The 21,692-nt window shown below is 34.0% G+C and overlaps 1 protein-coding gene across 3 annotated transcripts in view; it reads left to right on the top strand.

Moving 5' to 3' along the window:
• Positions 1-21,692, top strand: part of CAB39L (calcium binding protein 39 like) — a 150,547-nt gene that overhangs the window by 43,394 nt on the left and 85,461 nt on the right. Inside the window, exon 2 of one of the 3 annotated variants that reach the window (XM_051987353.1) lies at positions 9,035-9,238. The exons of 1 other annotated variant lie outside the window; for it this stretch is intronic. The gene's annotated coding sequence lies outside the window, so the exon portion shown is untranslated. Of the gene's footprint in view, positions 1-8,733; positions 9,239-21,692 lie in introns of those variants that run through there. One more of the 3 variants, XM_051987355.1, reaches the window with a different exon arrangement.

The raw sequence follows: 21,692 nt of genomic DNA, 5'->3' as shown, positions 1-21,692 counted from the left end.
CAAAGAAAATGACAACTATTTGTATGATAACATACCAAAACTTTAGGGATACTACTAAAGCAGCCCTTAGGGAAAATTGTTCTATTTCTAAATTTATTTATCAGCAAAATTTAAGAAAATAGATCAATGAATCGATTATGCTATTTAAAAAAACTCCAAAACAGTGTATCAAGAATTAAACACAAAACAAGTATCTTGAAAAAATGAAAGCAAAAAAATTTGTCAAACTGATAAAACTGAAAGGTATTTAAGAAAATTAATAAAAATAGATAATTAGTTGGATCAAAAAATGAAAGAAAACCAAATTGTATCAAAAATGAAAAAAAGAGGACAATTTCTAACAAGTGAAATTTTTAAAAATCCATCAGAAACTATTAAATGGATAGAATTGTTAAATGGATAAATATTTATAAAACAAAATATAAAATACTCTTAGGAGCAGAATAGAGAATTTTAAAAGCACAGTATCAAAAAAGTAATTGAAAAAGCCATAAATTAATTCCAAAAGAAAAAAAAACTCATGTGAGGTCTAATTGAAATTACAAGAAAATTTTGTTACATATAGACAGAACTATTAATTGTAACATTAGAAACTGTAAGCATAAGTAGAAAAATAGAGAATTCTTCTAGAATGTTTCTATTTAGCAAACAATACTAGGAAGTAGTTGCTATTATTATTCTCATTGAGGTAACTCGGGCAAACCAGAGTTAAGTGACTGGCCTAAGATCACACAGTCTAAAAAATGTTGCCAATAGCAATATTTTTAAAAAATGAAATCGAAGAAATAAGCATAGGAAAATAATGGAGAAAAACTAGTCAAAAAACTAGTCAACTGAAAAAAGAACTAGAAAAAAGTCAAATAAAACTAATTAAATCATTAATTTCAGCAAAGTTGCAGGATAAACAATAAATCCACGTCATTGGCATTTTTGCATTTACCAACAAAATCCAGCAGGAGGAGATAAATTGCTTTTAAAAGTAACTGTAGACTATATAAAATATATGGGAGTCTACCTTCTAAAACAAGCACAAGAGGTATATGAATACAACTATAAAACACCTTAAAAATATAGACAAGTATAAAACACTTAAAAAACATTGGCAATTGATTTTATATGTGTGTGTATTTTTAATATTATAAATATCTCCAAAGTACTTCACAAACTCTAAAGACTATATACAATGTTAGCTATTATTAGTTATTATTTTATTAATTGTTCATGAATAGGCTAATATAATAATGATATAATAAAATGACAATTCTTCCTAAATTGCCTTTCTTATTCAGTGTTATGCTACTTAAAATGCCAACAGATTACTATATAAAGCTAGAAAAAATAATAAAGACATTCATCTGTAGGAACAAAAGGTCAAGAATCTCAGGAGAAACATTGAAAAAAAAAAGTAGTAGTCATAAGCTATACTACAAAGCAGTAATTATCAAAACTGTTTGGTACTGGTTTAAAAAAGAGATCAATGGCAGCATAGTATTTGATAAAAACAAAAGCCCCAGCATAAGGAGTTAGGTAGTGCAGTGGATAGAATGCTGGGCCTTGAGTCAAGAAGACTCATTTTCCTTATTGAAATCCAGCCTCAGACATTTACTATGACCCTCAGCAAGTCACTTAACACTGCCTCAGTTTCTTCATCTGTAAAATATGCTGGAGAAGAAAATGGCAAACTATGCTGATATGGTTACCAAGAAAACCCCAAATAAGTCACAAAGAGGTGGATACAACTGAAATGACTGAACAACAAATTCAACCAAAGAAGCTAAAAAAACTGGTAAGTAATGTGGCCAAAGTTACCTTTTGCAACATGTACTAAATGGATACAAGTAAGATATAAAAGCTCGTATCATAAATAAATAAGAACGTCAAAGAAGAAATTTCCTTTCATATCTATGAATATAATCTTTCATAATCAAATTATGGATATGAATAAGAGACAATTTTGATTACATAAAATCAAAAAAGTTTGGATAAACAAAAACCCACAGCTACAGGTAAAGATGGTCATATTCTTAATCTTACTATCATACCTAAATATTTCTTATCCATTTTAATGCACTCTAAATTCCTGCATCTAATCATAATTTGTTGTCATTCCACTTTTCTCTTACCCTCAGCCTTACCCTATTGTTTTTCCTAACAATCCCTCCACTTAAACCTTGCAATTCAGAGTTAAATGAGTGGTTGAAGAATAATTTATTATGACTCAAGACAAATCTATAAAATAGGGGAAACTATTATTTTCTCAGACAATCTAGTTGTAGTAAAACTAGGCATATTGAAAGTAATGAGCAGAAAAACTTCATTATAATTAAAGTTACCATAGGTAATGAAATGTTCCTTCTTAATGTATATGTATCAAAATAGCTTAGCATTTAAGTACTTAAAGGAAAAACTAATTAAATTACAGGGATAAATGTCAGGAAAGCCAAAATAATTGAGGACCTCAGAGTGGTCCTTTTAGAACTTAAATAAATCTAACAAATGATAAACAAAAAAGAAATTAAAGACTTGAATAAAATTTTAGGAAAGTTAATATGACAGATCTCTAGCAATTACTCATTTGAAATTGAATGAAATATACATATTTCTCAAGCATTCTCAAACACCTTTATAAAAATTAGCTATGTGTTAAGACATAAAAATTTCATAAACACATGAAATTAAAAGGCAGAAATATTAAACATACCCTTCATTGACAATAATGAATAAAAGAGTCAAGAAATAATTCTAATTTTAAACAATTTAATCCTAAAACTTGATGATAGGTGTTATCAAAGAAACTAATAGTATACAAATTACTAAAACTTCTCTGTTGCATGCAAAACAAGTTCCAAGGGGATATTTAGATCTCTATATACTTTTAATTTTTAAAAAGGAAGAAATAATAGATCATTGCCATGCTATTAAAAATAGAAAAGTAACAAAACTCAACAAAAAGTAAAAACCATGATAAAATTGGAGAATTAATAAAATAAATACCTTTTTACCTTGAGTTTTTGTTTAAAGTCAAATTACTCAAAATTAAAAATGAAAGAGTAGAGTTCAAGCACATGAAAAGGAAACAAAAGAAAATATTAGAAATTATTTTGCCAATAATTTGACCAAAAAAATTGCTTAAAAATTGGAGGAGTGTTTAGAAAAAAAATACAAAATAGACATATTAACAAAGCAATAAATAGAAAGTTTAAATAACCCCAATCTCAAGAAAAGAAAATTAACAAGACTTAAATGAATTTCCAAATGGGGAAAAAGACAGATTAGCAAATTCTATTAGATGAGTATTATGTAAATAGAAAGAAAAAAATGATATCCTGGCAAACTCCTTCAATAAAGACAAATATGATCTAGATATCCAATAAAATATAAAAATATAATATTCTGTGGTTTATAAAGTGCCTTCTTTACAACTTTTTAAGAAAATAAAATATCTCCATCTTAACAGATTAAAAACTCCCCTCAAACGTCTGAGAATGTTATTTGCTCATGGTCACATAGCTAATAAGAACTGGTGCTGGGATTTAATCTGAAGCTGTTCAACTTCAAAAAAAAAAACCTTTAAATTCTAGTTAATATTAAACAATATCATTTGAATAGATTGACACGGAAAATACAAAATGTTTTTAAAAATTATTTTCGTTAGTATTTTTCTTTTTTTTTTTTTTTTTTTTTTTTTTTAATTTTTTATTTACGTTAGTATTTTTCTAATGTAAAGGGATTTTTATAAAATTTTGTGAATTTCATATTTTACTTCATTCTATTGTTTATACTTATATTTTTAATCATTAATTTTTCTAATAAGCATACCAGATTTATTAGTTTTAAGAAACTTTGGCCATGTACAGTCAGTGCCTTCACTCTCTTTCCTTTCTCATTCCTCTTAAATCTTACCAATCTGGGTTTCTGATCTCATCATTGCACTGCAATTGTTCTTTCCAAACTTAATAGTGATGTTTTAGTTGTCAAACCTAATGAACTTTTTTCAGTATTTATCTTTCTTGACCTTACTGTAGCATTTGACATTGTGATCATAATCTTCTCCTCTCTAAATTTCCATATCTCCAAGATTAAAAATAAATTCTTCTGTTTGGCCAAATCCTTCCTAATTTTTCTTCCCAGTTGTCTTATCTTACTCCCTTCCATGTATTCTATGATACTGTGACATTGGCTGCCTTGCTATTCCTCAAACAGTACTCCATCCCCTCTTTTTAGTAGTCCCCATGCTTGGAACTCTTGTCTCCTGGCCTCCCTGACTTCCTTCAGGTTTCTACCAAATCCTGCTTCCTGCAAAAAGCCCTTCTCAGTCCTGCTTCCTGCAAAAAGCCCTTCTCAGTCCTTCTTAATCTTTTTGCTTTCCTTCTGAAATTATCTCCAGTTTATTCTCATTCTCCCTCTCCCTGCCTCCCTTTCCCTCTCCCTACTTCCCTTTCCCCTCCCCCTTCTTCTCACTCTCTCCTTCCCCCTCTTCCTTCCCTCCTCCTCCCTCTCTTCCTCCCCCCATACCCCCATCCCAACATTTCTCCATCCCCCCCTTCTAGTTGTTTATTTTCTCACTATATTTCTGGGTGAAAGGTCCTTGAGAGTACAGCTCTTCTTTGGCATTCAAAGCCCCTCAAAGTATTCATTCAAGTGCCTTCAACCGGCATTCAAAGCCTATTTCCCCCCACTTCCATAAGTACTCTTCTCTCCAGTCACACTGGCCTCCCTATTCTTTCCAGAACAAGACAAGAATACTCCATTTCTTAGCTTTAGGAATTTTTGTAATTCCCTACTCCCCAAATCTAGGATATGGTTCCTCCTCATCTCTGCCTCCTGGCTTCCTTGGCTCCCTTCTAAATCCTGGCTAAAGTTTTGCCTTCTCTGGTAAGTTTTTCCAATTTCCTCAGAATTCAAGTGCTTTTTTTCCTGTTATTTCCCATTTTATCCTATATGTAGCTTGTTCAAACAGACTTGTTTGCATTTTCTCTCCCCACTAGAGTATATAAGCTCCTAGAGGGCAGGAATAATCTTTTGCCTTTCTATCCCTAGCAAGTAGCATCGTGCTGAGCAGACAGTAGGTGTTCAATGAATGACTGTTGACTAACTTCACCTGACACATTCATCCCAGTCTCCATTTGTTGACCCCTTCTACCATAGGCCCAATTCAAGTGTGTCTGTTTTGTTTTTGACTAAAAAACAACCTATTATTTCTTTTATCCTCTACTAAGTCTTCCAGAGAATCCAAAACAACCTTCTACCCTTAGAATGTGATATTCAGTAAGAATGTTAACTTTGGTCTTGTCAGTGATCCTGGTATGACCATTACTTTTTGAAGTATTTTGTTCAGAGAATAGGAATCAAAAGTTATGATTAGATTAGATGATCTGCACTGATGAAAGAATTTGAGCATTTTCCTTCTAGCTCTGACCTAGATTTGTCCTGCTTCAGTTATTCAAATCCAGCTTATGGTTTTTGAAGGGATGTCATGTGGAAGAAGGATTAAATTCATTTTGATTGGCCCCAGATGGCAAAACTGGGAGATAACCATTGGGCAAGAAGTTTCAAAGTCATAAATTTATCTGTGAGAGAAATTCCTGTTCAGGTATGAGCTAATAATAAACAAGATAAATTTGAAGGCTTTTTTGAGCTAGGTTCTGTGAGTAACTTCTTTAGAACTCATTAATTACTTAATAATACTTGTTATTTAAAGGCTGCCCTCAGACATTTCCTTCCCATGATTTTGCTCCTGTGGTAATCCTTGACAATCCAAGGTCAAGACATGAAACTATAAGGTCAAAGATGCTTATCTCAGACTTTGGGGCCTACCTTATGTGGATGCTTTGTCCCTTCATCTTCTAAAATACAGGAGCAGAAAGACCAGGACAGTTTACTCGATTTTATATTACAGGGCTGTAAAGATATTTCCAGAGTTTTGAAAGGCTATCTTCTTTGTCAGTAAATGAGGGGAAAGGGTATTAACTTATCAAATATAGCAGTAAGAGAACAGGAATTTCCTAATTATATAGGACCTAAATAACCAGAAAACTCATAACTTTGATATTTCGCCTTCATTCTATTTGTGTGTATGTGTTGAAAGGTAAGCAATTTATTCAAAATATATTCACTTTCATGTAATAGGATAAATGCAAATTGAATTCTAAAGCACCCAGTATGTACAAGGTGATAGGTCTACAAAGATAAAAACAACATGATCCCTGCCATGAAGTTTCTGAGTGAGGAACTAGCCATACTAAAGACTAAACACATGAAAGAAGTCAGTCGTGCACTGAGATTCAAGGAAAGAGGACATCATTTGTATCTGAGAAGCAGGGAGCAGTCATGAAAGGAGGGAAAGCACCTAAAGTGAATTGTAAAGAACCACCTCCACAACCCTGGTGGCTGAAATCTTTTCCTTCTTTCAAGCCCCAACTCAAGTTTCAATTCCTCTTGAAGCCTTCTCTGGACCCCAAATTGAAATAATCGTTATTTCCCCAAAACACATATCTTTCCATTTGTTTGTACCTATGCACTCTTATTTTAATGATTATTGATGCATTTATATATTTTACATATTTTATGGGTTTTGTTGTATTAATCCCATCTTCTTACTAGTCTATAAAGTCCTTGAAAGAAGAGACTGTCATTTTGTAATCTCTTAATAACTTAATATTGCTATTTATACATAGTAAATGCTTTAAAAATGTTGAATTATGAGGATCGAATGAGTTATTAATATGTAGAGCTCTTTGTGAACATTAAAGCACTATATAACTATTGTAACTATAGACTGTACTTATCATTATATTACTATTATTATACTATTATTATTACTGTTCTGTTAACAGTATTTTAATTTTAGTTGAAATTAGGAAACAGAATCCAGAATAAAAGTATCATTTACTTATTGGATTTAGGGATTATAGGCCATTCTATAAATGATTGTCATGTTCTATTCTGAAGTTTACATTTTTGGAATTCTTAGAAAATAAGATAAAAATGATAGTTAATACAATTGTAGATTATTTGCTATCCCTGGAAACCCTATAATTTAGATGCCCCAGAATTTAGGATAAATGGTAGCAATTAGAAAACCTAAAAGGCTAGTTGAGTTGAGGACCTGCTGAGTAGGAATAAGAGTGAAACTTTAAAGTAAGCTCTGGCTGCTGTGTTTGCTTACACAGCAGGTGAGTGTAATTAACCAGTAACTTCAGTTCTTCTAGATTTCAACACTCCTTAGTTCCCTATCTCTTAAATCTGACAGGCATATATTGATACTTCTTCCTTCCATGTCACACCCTCTTCCAAGTTTTGCAATAGGATACACATTTCAAATTATATCATTGCATGCATTATGAGTATTCACCAATGAAAAAAAATTTATGTGTACTTTAATGCACAAATAGCTAGCTTTTATATTGAACTTTAAGGTTTGCAAAGCACTTTATAAATATTATCATGTTTTGCCCTCACAACAACCCTGGGAGGTAGAAAGAGGCAGATAAGGATTAAATTATTTGCCTTTAAAGTACCTGGGATCACATTTGAATTCAGGTTGTCTCTTTTTGGGGTAGATAGGACACCGGGTTTAGATTCAGGAAGATCTGAGTTCAAATCCAGCCTCAGACACTTATTTAGCTGTGTGTCTGTGGGCAAGTCACTTAGTCCTGGTTGCCTCATTATCTTCATCTGTAAAATGATCTGGAGAAGGAAATGGCCAACCACTTTGATATTTTTGGTAAGAAAACTACAAATGGGGGTCACAAAGAGTTAGACACCATAGCACTACAACAGCTTACCCATTTCAGGTTCTCTGTTCCCTTGATTGTACCATCTAGTTGTCTATGTGTGTTAACCATCTACAGACAGACTTTATGATCCCTGTTGAAAATATGTTAATATATCCTAACCAATCAGTGCTTGAAGAAAATGTTTTCCAACTGTAATATCTTATTCAAAGTTAAATTGAGTAGTATTTAATTTCCAATGATTTTTATTATCCTTAATTGAAAAAATCTAATCTTAAAAATTAGTTAAAATATTTCATTTCCAATTGTTTTTGTCAAAAATAAAATTTTAGATACTACAATGCTACTACCATTTTTTTTCCTTGTTTTATCTCAAGAATAAATAGTAATTGTCATAGCATTTACTTTTTTATTTTTTTATTATAGCTTTTTATTTATAAGATATATGCATGGGTAATTTTTCAGCACTGACAGTTGCAAAACCTTCTGTTCCAACTTTTCCCCTCCTCCCCATCCCCTCCCCCAGATGGCAGGTAGACCCATATATATATATATTAAAGTATATGTTAACTACAATATATGTATACATATCCGTACAGTTATTTTGCTGCACAAGAAAAATCTGATTCAGAAATAAGGTGAAAATAACCTGAGAAGGAAAACAAAAAATAGCATTTACTTTTTCAGCTTTATTATGATCAAAAATAGCATCTTCTTTAAAGAATTAATGTCCAAATATATTTGATTATCATCATTAATAAAAAGCTGTCATAAATATTTGTATAAATTCTCAGCAGGATCACAAGGTAAATAATTTAATTATGACAGCAGCCCCCCCTCCAAATATGATGAGGAAAACTTGGACTAATAATCAGCCTGCATTTACTATGTGCTAGGCACTAGTGATGCAAATGCAGTAAATGTGAATTTGTTATGTTTGTGGTTTGTTCTGTGGGGTTTTGTTTGGGGGCGGGTGTGGTTTTTGTTTTTATTTTTAACTGAGTAATCATTTTGCTTTCTTGCTTTACACACATTCCTCTGACGTTGTGTTTAGTTGGGAGGGAGGACGAAAGAGAGGGAGCTAAACTGGCTGTGTGGTATGTGTATATATGAGTGTTGGAGAGGGAGAGAGAGAGTACACAAGAGAGCTGGTTTGACCAGAAACAGAACTGCCCGTGACAGATTAAGAGACAAGGGAGACTTGGAATCCGAGTCCAGGCAAAGGAGAGTGGAAATTTACAGCTGCTCCGTGAGTGTGCAAGTGATCATTCTCTGCTAACATTTTCCATTGGTAACAGTTGATCTTCAAAAACACAAAATCAAGACTGTATCGTGGACCTGCTTTTCTCTGCCACGTGTCAGCAATAAAAGACAACATCTATTAAATGGAAGATAAAGACTGCTCCGTCTAAGGGACTTTGGGACTTGGAGAGAGCTGTCTTCAGCACCTCACCATGTGGCTCTTAGTTTTTGCTTAAGCCCGGATGTACCTCTGAGGCTGGGTGAGTAACAGTCGGCTTAACTCTTCTTTAGATCAATAGAGATGTAGTGTTAACATTGTAATTCTTAAAATTACTGTTTAAATATGCACTTCTAAAATACAACTTATAGTTACTGTACTGCCTTCCCTTATTGCCTTTGTGTCTTGTAAACTGCTGTTACTAGGAGAGGTTAAAAAAAAAAAAAAAACAACTACTAAACAATACTTCTCTGTTGCCTAAGGCACTTGAATCATGACCAAGTATTCTGAGGCCATGGAATATCTTACTTTGGAAAGGGATTTTTATTTACAGAGGGTTTCCAAAAATAAAACAGTTGCAGTGTATCATTTTTCATCTTTCTCCCCAGACTGCCTAAAAATGTAGAAATTGATCATTTTCCTTATATAAAAGTCAGTCATTTGTAGTTAATTCAGAGATATTAAAATCAGGTGATGAAATTCAATGTTAGCACAAAAATTAAAGCAAAGCATTGCTTCAGAGCTTAAATGTCATATGATAATGATAGTACCAGTAGGAAAGCAGCAATATTATTTAAATGATAAATGATTGTTAGGCCCATGAGAAATGTCATATAATGAGTCATAGGCACTAAAGTTAGATAAGTCACTTTTCAGTAACACACTACAAAGCCAAGGTAATAAACGGTCCTAGTGGTCTCATGTCTTTCTGCCAAGATTCATCTGCGATCCCACCTGTATCTTAGGTTCATAATCATACCTTCCATTAGTATTAGTATTAACATATGAGAACAGATATATGCATTATGCATTTATAAGAAAATGGTAGAAAAAAGAGTTAGAAAATAAAATATTTACCTGATTTCCAATAAATCTTTATTTATACATATTTAAAATAGGAAATTATATGTTAACATTATGTATCTTTTAAAAGGTTTGGATGAATAAATATAGCATGCAGTCATTCTTGGGGGGAAAAAGGAAGTGTATGTTCTTAGCTGTTAAAACTGAGTCATTAAATAAAGATGTTCTGTCCTAGGCAAAAGACTAATCAGTTCTCTTGCCAGTTCTGTCATGGAATCATAAAGTTAGCAAGAAACATTATTTAGGTATGGATTCAAGGGGAAACTTTTAAGAAAGAGAGAGAGAGAGCTATTTAGCTATCAAAGTTGGATGGTATTTTCATAAAAATATTAAAAGTAGCTTGACTAATATAATAACATAAAATAACTTCTTGTACTTAATTTATCCTTTATGTGTAGAGAAAGAAGCCTATAAAATAACATCCTGTTTTTATTATTTGCTGTATTGGTTTTTTTTTTTTAATACCTTCTGTTGATATAAGAAACTCAACTGGTTTTTTGGATGGGGGGGGGCAGCATTTATCTCCTTTCACAGAAAGTTAAAAATAAATAAATGAGTGATATTATCATAGGCCTTCTCATTTCCATGAAGCATTTCCTTCATATACTTCTTTACATTGACCATAGACTTGCCATATACCTTTATAGTTTTCAGAATGGTTTCTATTTTGAACTGCTAATTTACTAGTGCTAAGTGAGTATATTTCCACTACTAAAGTTAATACAGATTTAGAATTTGAGAATTCCAAGCATTTTCCCAATTTATGAATGGATTATAAACTGAAAATTCATTTATAAGTTAGATTTTGGAAATTAAAAATGTCATTTCCCTTAGAAACATTATAAGTAGTGGTTAAGTCTTTAGGCTGTCTTGCAAAGGTCAATTTAATACATAATATGACAGAAATACTACATATTTGTAAAGAAAAATCATAGAAAAGAGTTTTCTTGTAGGTCCAATAATTAAATAAAGCAGAAAAATAGACTTAAAGGAGAAAACATTTTTGTTATAAATGCTGGGTTTTGAAGGAAAGTAGTTTTAGAAAAAGAAAAAGAGAATGGAAATGTTTGTTATGCCTATTTCCACCTAAAATTAATATCAAGTCGCAAACATGCTTTGGGTCTTTTGGGTTTCATAAATGGATCAAAGAAAGATAAAAGGAAAAATTTCTAAGATAACAGAGTAGGAGTTGAGAGAATAAGATGTTAAAGAAAGTAAGATTTATGTAAGAGGGAGTTCACCTGAGGTGGAAGTAACCAAGGTGGGAGATTTCAGAGGAGGAAAAGGACCACTAAAGGTTGGGCTAAGAGGAAAGTGAGGCTTAAGATATGAGATAATGCAATTTTCCACCTAGGCCTTGAATTGGCACTAGCAGGCCAGACCAGTTTGATTGTGACCTTGGAGTGGATAGAGAGAACAACTAGCTATCAGTGTGTATAGAAAGGCTGCCCATCAGGTCTTGGGGAACTTAGGTTGTACCTCTTGATATTTACTATATAGTTATTATGTGTGTTTATATACATATATGCATAAATACAATAACACAGATATCTTTAGATATACATATAGTTATTGTCAACATGTAGATATGTAGCTGTTTATTTAGACATTTCTGTATATGGCAGGCCCAAATACAGAGAACTATTAAGATTTTTGAAAATTAATTGAAGTGTTCATATATTGAAAGATGAAATTAGGAATCCAAATATCAGATTAGCTCATCTTTATTACATATAAAATAAATAGCTCCATCTTCCTCTCTGTCTCAAACCCCTGCCCTTTTTCTGGGGAGAGGGCTTGACCTTAATGTTGATACCCATTCAAACTTCCTTTCCAACTTCTCTGTTCCTCTACCTCAGCCATCCTTAGGAATAGTTACAACCTTGATCTCAACCATTATTCATAGTTTTTTCATATCCATGATCAAATATTCCTGAATTCTTTATATAATCTAATCATAACCTTCAATAATAGTTTCCCCTAACTTGTTGTTTGCAATGTGCTCTTCACCCCTCTGTACTCTCCATAGTACCCCTACTCAGATTAGCCTTGATCCTAGAAGTAAATAAGTCCACATTATACTGTCCTTTACTTCTATGTGCCCCATCCTCTTAACTACGCCTACTGAAGTTCTGCCAAACCTCAGTTTTGGATTGTTCCCCAAATCCACCTCCTCCTTTTCCCCTTCATGCATAGACTTAGAGGATGTCGCACATTTGTGCTGACCAAAGCCACCACAAATTTAGGTTACCCAATCACAACTGCTGCAAGACAATTCTTTTTTTTCTCCCCAACTCAGTTCCCATAATGGCTATTTCAAGACTTCTCTTCTTGCTTCAAGATTCTTGTATTACTTATTTCTTCTTCTTCCCCTTTGACCTGAGAACCTTAGTTCATGCTTTTTTTGAGAAAATATCAAGGCCTTTTATCATAAGAGATCTCTTCTCCTCTTTTCTATCACTCAAAAACCCTTAACTTCAACCTCTATTCTATCTTCTATTATCCTAGTCTCTGACAAAGAGATGGTAGCTCTTCTCATGAAGGCCAGCTCCTCCAGAGGTAAACTTGATTTCTTTCTCTACCTGGAAAATTGTTAGTACAGTTATCCCCTCTTTCTAGTCTTTTTAAGCTTTTCCTTTTTTATTGGCTTTAATATGGAGTCTACAAATAAGCCTATTTTCACTCTATTCTTAAACTCCTACTTGATCTTACTATTTTTTCAACTATCCTTTTACTACTTTTTCCTGTTCACAGCAAGATATCTAAGGGAAAAAAATTATTTCATTCTCATATTCAGGCTCCAGTTGGCTCTCCTCTTTTTCTTTCTGGATATTTTCCCACTAGATTGTCTTCTTAGCTGACTAATTAATTTTTCCTTCTAATTCTTACCATTTCCCTGTGAGTGTACCTACTAAGCCAAGTCTTAAGTTACAATCTAATAATTGTGAGCTTCTTGAGGGTAGAATATGTCTTTTGCCTTTTTTTGTATGCATGGTGCTTAGCATAATACCCAATACATAGTAGATACTTAATAATTTTTTATTGATTATTGACTATATATTTTATAAATACTTCTACTTTAATCATATTGTACCTAAAAATATACCTCTCTCAGTACAGTGTGGAAAGTATTTTCTTTCCCCGTTTACTCCCTTTCTGGATGTAGAAGCTTCTTGAATATAAGAAATGCTTTCCTTTTTATTTACTTAAAATATTTATTGATTCATTAAAGAAAACTAATGTTTTAGAAAGCACTTGTGAAACATGGAGGATTTCAGAAGTTAGCTTTAACTACTAGGCAGAAAATTTCCCACTTGGGGACATTCTTTCATATTTTTGTCACTTACGTTTTAAAAACCTTAGATATTCTTCATAATAGGGAGGACCCATTCAGACATTTATAGACAAGTAAGGTCATGTGTAAATGAATAAATTTCCATATTTGACCTCATTTGTATATATGAGTTTAATCATTGAAGAGATAGACATATAAATACATGCATATATATGTACATACACATATACACATATTTTTGGTTTAGTTAGTTCAGTCATGTTTGACTCTTATGTGACCCCATTTGGGATTTTCCTGGCAAAGATTGCCGTAGTGGTTTGCCATTTCCTTCTGCTGTTTGTTTTTACAGATGAGGAAACTGAGGCAAACAGGATTAAGTGATTTGCCTAGAGTCATAAAGCTAATAAATGTCTGAGACAGATTTGAACTCTGGTCTTCCTAACTCTAGACCCAACACGCTTTCCACTGTGCCACCTAGCTGCCCCCCATGCATGCACGCACACACACATACATACATACATACATATGTGTATGTATGTGTATATATATATAGCATATATATGACTAAAAGCTGATCTTAGACATGCCCCCTAACTAGAAAACAGCTATTAGCAAATCTAGTAATTTCAAGCATATTTTCAATTTCTCTTTTGATCAAAACTGTTATAAATTGTTCCCAATTCTCTCATAATTCCTAATTATTACAGTTAAGACAGAATATTTAGAACAAACAAGTAATTGAAGCAGACACAGAACTCTACTTAAGTTGCTAATTCTTCTTTTATGGGATCTTAATCCAGATTGAGATGTTAGTCCTCATGTATAGTTTTCTGAATAACAATAACAAAATTAATTTTTTGACAACTATATTCCCAGTTTGGCACAATAATAGGTATAGGCTAGTGTCTTCATTAAAGGCTGTTAGTCCATATTAGAGGTATATTTCTTTTTTTTCCCACAGAATCCTTAAAAATGAAGGTGTTTTACAAAAAATTTATTTTGGCTATGTTGACATTGTTTTATATCACATTTTAACTGTGTGTGTGTGTGTGTGTGTGTGTGTGTGTAGGAGGAGAGAGGGAGAGAGAGAGACAGAAGGGGTAAAAAGGGGAGGCAGAGAGGGAAAGAGAGAGAGAGAGAGAAGGGGTGAAAAGGGGAGGGAGAAAGGGGAAGAGAGAGACCAGAAGGGGTGAAAAGGGAAGGGAGAGAGAGGAAGAAAGAGGAAAAAAAGGAGAGAGAAACAGAGAAATAGGGAAGACAGAGGGAGATACAGAAAGAGAAGCAAAAATTAAAGAAACAAAAACAGAGAGAGGCAGAAAAAAGTCAAAAGAGACAGAGACGGAGACAGAGACAGAGACAGACAAACACACACACACAAAGAGAGACAGAGACAGAGATAAAGAGTGTTAGTTATATTATGAAAAATAGCCGTGACATTATGACCTAAGGAGTCAAGAAGACCCTGGGTTCAAGTGTGACACTTACTGGACTTTGATCCTGGGCAAATCACTTAACATCTCAGTCCTCTGGGTTACTCTCTAAGATTGCAGAGGTGTCGGTCTTTATTGTTGGAAATTCCTTACTGAATTTTTTACACTATTGAAATCACAGTTCTGGGGGTAGAAAAAATCAAGCTATAAAGAAAATTATATAATCCACATTTGGTTTTTCCACAACAAATTAATCTTTGCAGCTAAATAAAAAGTATATTATGGTAGTATTTTAATTATACACTCATACACTCAAAATAGAAACCCCTAAGTCTTTTTCCTTTGACTCTTACTCATTCTATAGTTCTTGATTTAGTCCACTTACCACATATGTAGTGATTCACTGGAACCCTCATATTGGTCTTTTGACATAGCAATATAAGGTGACTGCCAAACTTTAGGAGGAAAGTACAAGACAGACTAACACTTCCGTTTCCTAGATTAGGAGTGCCATTTATTATGAACTGTATTTAAGCAGATAAGTTCCCAGGGCCTGGAGTCAGGAAGGCCTGAATTCAAATGTCACCCTCACAAACTCGTTTGCTGCATCACCTTGGACAAATTACCTTCTGTTTGCCTCAGTTTCTTCAACTGTAAAATTGGGAATAATATTAATTTTTGCCTTTTAATATATTGTGAGGCTCAAATGAAAGTATCTATACAAATACTAGCAATATTATCTTTTTGTTGTTACATTAGTTTTTATAAGATTAAGCTGTCTTGTCTTTTGTCTTGACAAAAAATACAGTTAAAACTTTAGACATAACTGATCTTACCCAATGAATGAGTTTTTGACAAGTTATATATCAGTTGACTTAAGTCATAACATTTTAAATATATCGAGGAGCTTGTTACTTAAAAGGAATTCTAGTTTGAATCTTTTTAAAACAATAATGACCAAATTTGACTTTACGTAAATCTGGATTTTTATGGGTTAAGTTCAATGGAAGTGGATTTAACACCTGTTAATAAATTCTTTGGGATATCCCAATTATTTTGTTCCAGTAGGATTTTTCTATGAGTACTCCCAGCCAGAATTTCATTCAACCATAGGAGTTAGAGATCAAAGAAACTTCAAAAATTATTTCAGTCAACTGCTTCATTTTTCATATGAAGAAACTGAGATGCATGGAGATGAAGTCACTTTTTCAAAGCTACCTCAGGTTTTTCTAATGAAATTTCTTGTGAAATTGTAGAATTTCAAATTGGAGCTTTTGTCTTGGAATGCTATATTCTTTGTACCATACTACCCACCAAGAGCAGGAACTAAATCAGTACTGAAAGATACTATATTTGAAGAATAAATCAAATCTCATTTACCTTTATCAAAGTATTGTAATTATTTTAATCCTTTTGAAAGGTTACTATAAGGTGAGGCAAGAATTGTTGATATCAAATACACTAGGTATTTATGATATCTTTTTGCCAACTGAAATGGATAGCAGAATGAAAGATAATATTAGGAATTAATCTTCCCAGGATACATGTATACCTGAGAATTGAGATGCCCTGATTGGAGAATATCATTCAGAGCTATTGTTAAACTTTGCCTGTCAGTATGACAGATCTTCATAGGTTAGATCTAGTTCTGCTTAACATATTCTGTCAGCAATGTGGGACATAATCATAGTCAACAACAAGAATTTGTTCATTATATATTATGTGCAAGGCAGTGTGGATGTTCCTTAATTCAAGGAATTCAGAGTAGTTGGGGAGATAAGTTATAAGCATAAGAAGATCAATAACACAACATAGAATGTTAAGGGTCAAATAAGTGGTACAAATAGTATATACTACAGAAGTTCAAGGTCAGGAAAGATCTGTTTGGGCCAGGACAATCTGAGGAATATACTAGAATAAAAGACATGTTCATCTGATTTGTAGATGACACTAAATTAAGAGAGGTATGTCATACTTTAAAATAAAATTATTGATTTTTTTAAAAACACATCACAGTCATTTCCCAAGAATGCTACTCCTTACTCTAATGCATTATTGGTGGAGTTGTGAACTCATCCAACTGTTCTGAGAACAATTTGGAACTGTGCTCAAAGGGCTATAAAACTCTCCATGCTCTTTGATCCAGCAATACCACTACTGGGTCTGTAATCCCAAAGAGATCATAAAAAAAGCAAAAAAAGACATACAGGTGTAAAATGTTCATAGCAATTCTCTTTGTGATGGCAAAGAATTAGAAATCGAGGGGATGCCCATCAACTGAGGAATGGTTGAACAATTTGTGGCATATGAATGTAATGGAATATTACTGTTTTATAAGAAATGATGAATAGGCAGGTTTCAGAAAGACCAGAAAAATATACATGAATTGATACTGAGTGAAGTGAGCAGAACCAGTAATAGCAACATTGTGTAATGTTCAATTTTGATAAGCTTTATCTTCTCAGCAATACAATGATTTAAGACAATTCTAAAGATTGACAATGGAAAATGTTATCCATGTCCAGAGAAAAATTTATGACATCTGAATGTAGATCAAAGTATAGTATTTTCGGTTGTTTTTTGTTTGTTTTTTCTTTCTTATGGTTTTTCCCTTTTGTTCTGATTCTTCTTTTACAACATGTTAATGTAAAACTATGTTCAATATAGAAAAAATGTTCCTCTTCTACATATTCCTGCTTTGAAAATACTAATGCAGCTCATCTGATAGTACATATGATACCCTGTAACATCAGGCCCGGGAACTGAGTTTTACTAGCCAATTTCCCATACCAAGATTGATCATTCTATCTAAACTGAGTTTAGGTGCCTTTTAGTGTTGTCTAAATTTGCATTGTTGTAGTAATTGTATATGATCTCCTGATTGTGCTTTCTTTGCCCTTCATTAGTTCATACAAATTTTCTCATGTTTTTCTGAATATTTCCTATTTATAATTTCTTGTGATACAATAATATTCTATTAAAGTATTATGCCACAATTTGTTCAGCTAATCTCAACTAGTGAAGAACATTGGAAAATTATTTAGGAGTCTGTCACTATCATAGAATTTCAAAGTTGACAGGGATCACAGAAAATATTCATTTATCTATCTTTATCTGAATGGGAGATTTCTCTACAACATACCTGGCAAGTTTGTAAAGACCTTCAAAGATGAGGATCTCTCTCTTACTGTGCCTGCTCTATTTGTAGATAGTTCTAATTGTTAAACAGTGTTTCATAGTTACAACCCCAATCTTCTCTCTCATTATTCCAAGTTCTGCCTCCCTTGGATCTAGCTGAGCATGATAGAGTGGAAAGAATGCTGGACTGGGCTGAGTTCAAATACCAGCTCAGTTTCTTATTACTTGTATGGCATTGGAAAAGCAGCTACACTTCTCTAGCCTCAGTTATTCCATCTGTAAAATGAAGGGATTTGAACTGTAAGACATCTGAGTTTTATTCCAGCTGTACATCAGTCCTATCAAATCTAATGCTTCTTCCACATGAACATCATTTCAATGATTGAAAGACATATCATAGCTCACAAGATAAATCTGAATTGTTGGTATGCATTGTTATCTTAAAAAAAAAAACCAACACATGTGGGATTTATAAGTAGGAAGATAACATTTTTTTTTAAGTAGGAATATAGCCTTCAAGGTAATCTCACAGTGCTTATCACTGATCCTTATAACAATGTTAATCAAATTCTGTTTCCCTAGGTGTGAGGTCTGGGTTAGCACCCTGGATGCCTTAGAATCAGCCAGAGTCAGGATAAGCAAAAGTCCTTGGTCTTTATTCTTGGTCTTTAGGGGGAGAAGTGAAGCTCTCCATGACTTCCCTTCTCCTCATCCACAGCCAAAGGTTACTCTGGCTTGCTTATTCCATCCCCTAATCCTTCCCACAATTATCTGTATACATCAAAAGATCAAGCCACCACAAAATAGTGAGAAGGGCCATTTTCCAAGCATATGCTAATAGAGTATTGTCCAATAGGTAATTAGCCTTAAGTACTCAGTTGTTTGATTCCAGTGCACCTATTCAGAGTTTCAGCTCTCTACATCTCCCACTTTGATGGCGGGAGCCCCCAAAAGGAGGTGATCATGCCCTCCCTGACTTCTCAGGAAGGGAGATGAAAAGCACCAAAGGGAAGTGGGGATTGCTAGCGGGTTCCTGGGCTGAAGGGTCTTTTTAGAAACAGTATGCACAAACCCATCGGCATGGGAGGTATTACATAAGCACACATAGCAATAATGCACAGGCTATTAGTGATGACTCTCCCCACAGCCAGTGCAGGCTCAATGTGGTGCAACAAATATGAATTGTACATGCAAGTAGTGATATAACAAACAAAATGAATCAACATGGTATTGTACAAGATTTCCAAAAGTCCTAGAAGGAGGATATGCAAACAACAGTTACATATACGCCTTCTTCAGCAGTCAAGAGATAGTCCAAAACCAATCTATTGTCCATTGCTTCACATGTCAGGGAATCCAATGATCCCTGGAAGTTTTTGAAGTTCTGCAACAGTCTTTTTATGTGTTAGGGAATCCATTGATTCCTGCAGATTTTGAAGTCCTGCAACAGTCTTATCATTTCTCAGAAAATCCAATGATTCCTGAGGGTTTTCAAGTCCTACAACAGTCTTATCATGTTTCAGAGAATCCAATGATTCCTGAGGGTTTTCAAGTCCTACAACAGTCTTATCATGTTTCAGAGAATCCAATGATTCCTGAGGGTTTTCAAGTCCTACAACAATCTTTTCATGTCTCAGAGAATCCAGTGATTCCTGAGGGTTTTGAAGTCCAACAATTTTTGATGTCCATGAGTCAAATGCCATAACTGCCAGGCTCTTTCAGTGGTGGGCACAATCAGCAATGGAATTACCTGATGTTTCTTGGGTCTTCTCCTTTGTTTCAAGGGTCTGCTCCATCTCTCTCCAATGGATAAGGCAAATACGGCTCATTGGCACCCATCTGATCCCTTCTCCATCTGTAGAGATACAAGCAAACCCTCTCCCCCAAGCAGTTAGCCTATCTGGTCCCTTCCTATCACCACTTTCTGGGTCTCTCCACATCACCTGGCGATTATCTAAAGATAGTAGAGCTGCTCACGCTGGACACTGCCCTTCAAGTGGGTTATAAAACCTGTCTGCCAGAGCCAGTGCATCTTTGTCAAAAATCAAGAAGTTAATAGTATAAAGGGCTAGATTTAGAAGTTCTCTAGGGTTACCTGTGGCTCCCCCTTAGTTTTTTTTTTGGAGGAGCTTCTTAATGTCTCTGTTTCTCCTCTCTACTATTGCCTGTCCTTCAGGATTAAAGGGTATGCCAGTGGTGTGTAGAATCTGATACTGTGCACAAAAGTGTGCAAAATGTTTAGACGCATGTGCAGGTTCATTGTCTGTTTTTATGGCTTGTGGCACACCCATAATTGCAAATGCTCGTATAATTAATTCAGTGACCACTCAGGCTGTCTCTTTTGCTTCTGGTTTTGCAAAAGTGAATCCTGAAAAAGTGTCTACCACAACATGGATAAAAGACAGACGACCAAAAGATTTATAATGGGTCACATCCATTTGCCAAATTTCAGTGAGTCTCAAACCACAAGAGTTCTTCCCTGGAGGCAGTGTAGGAGCCTGGAAAGGAAGGCAAGCTGTATAGGCTTTTACTGTGCTCCTTGCTTCGTCTTTTGTTATCCCAAATTGTAAACATAAAGTTCTAGCAATCTGATGATATTTAGAATGAGATTCTTGGGCTCCTTGAAATAAAGAAGTATTGGCCAACATACTTAGAAGGCTATCTGCCTTTGAATTACTATCAAAAATTGGACCTGGAAGTCCACTATGAGAGTGGATATGCAAGAATAAATCTTACCTGGATGCTTCTTTGCTTGCTCTTGAAGTTCCTTAAAGAGCTGATATATATTAGAGGCTACAAATTTTATTTGGGCTGTGGCAATTCTTTGTACCACACCTACTGAATAGGCCGAATCAGATATTATATTTATATCTCCTGGATAATAAATAAAAGCTAGCATGATTGTGTAAATTCATTCTGCTGAGTGGACTGAAAAGGAGTTCTGACTACTCTCTTTATAGTTAAGTCATGAGACTATACAGCACAAATATTATGTGTGGATGCATCTGTAAAGATAATTGGTTCTTTAAGAGGAACTTTAGGAACCTTTTCTTCAAGAATCCATTGCCAATTATGTAATAATCTGGTTATTTTTAATGGAGACCCGTGTGTAAGATTTGGATCCATGACTAATAAAATTTGCCACTCTGGGATGGTTTCACAGCATACATTAATTTGTGCCTTGTGTGTAAAAGATATATATCTTGTCAGGTCTTATTCCAGATAATTGTACTGCTTGCTTAATGGCCTTTAATCAAATTCTAGCCACAAGCACTGGGTAAGGAGTAAGGCTTTGTTTTGATTGTGCTGGGAGGATCACCCACTCTATTACTGTCTTCTTATTGGAAGGACTGCTGTTGGTGCCTCTTGTGTAGCAAAAACCAATGCGGTTGAAAAAGTCACTCAAAAACCCTTGGAAATATCAGTTTTTGCTACACAAGAGGCACCAACAGCAGTCCTTCCAATAAGGAGACAGTAATAGAGTGGGTGATCCTCCCAGCACAATCAAAACAAAGCCTTACTCCTTACCCAGTGCTTGTGGCTAAAATTTGATTAAAGGCCATTAAGCAAGCAGTACAATTATCTGGAATAAGACCTGACAAGATATATATCTTTTACACACAAGGCACAAATTAATGAGAGAAACAGTTCTTAATGTTTATAACCCAAAGAGGCCATTCTCTAGGCAGTTGAGTAGGAGATGGAAGTCCAGGCTGAAGAGTTCACATAGTTTCCATCTGTTCATTTACCTTTCTTAAATCAGTCAACAT

This window comes from Antechinus flavipes, chromosome 3, assembly GCF_016432865.1.
Source record: "Antechinus flavipes isolate AdamAnt ecotype Samford, QLD, Australia chromosome 3, AdamAnt_v2, whole genome shotgun sequence".
In the NCBI taxonomy this organism is placed as follows: domain Eukaryota; kingdom Metazoa; phylum Chordata; class Mammalia; order Dasyuromorphia; family Dasyuridae; genus Antechinus; species Antechinus flavipes.
Note: the sequence above shows the minus strand (reverse complement) of the source record. Positions and strands in the feature narration are given on the sequence as shown.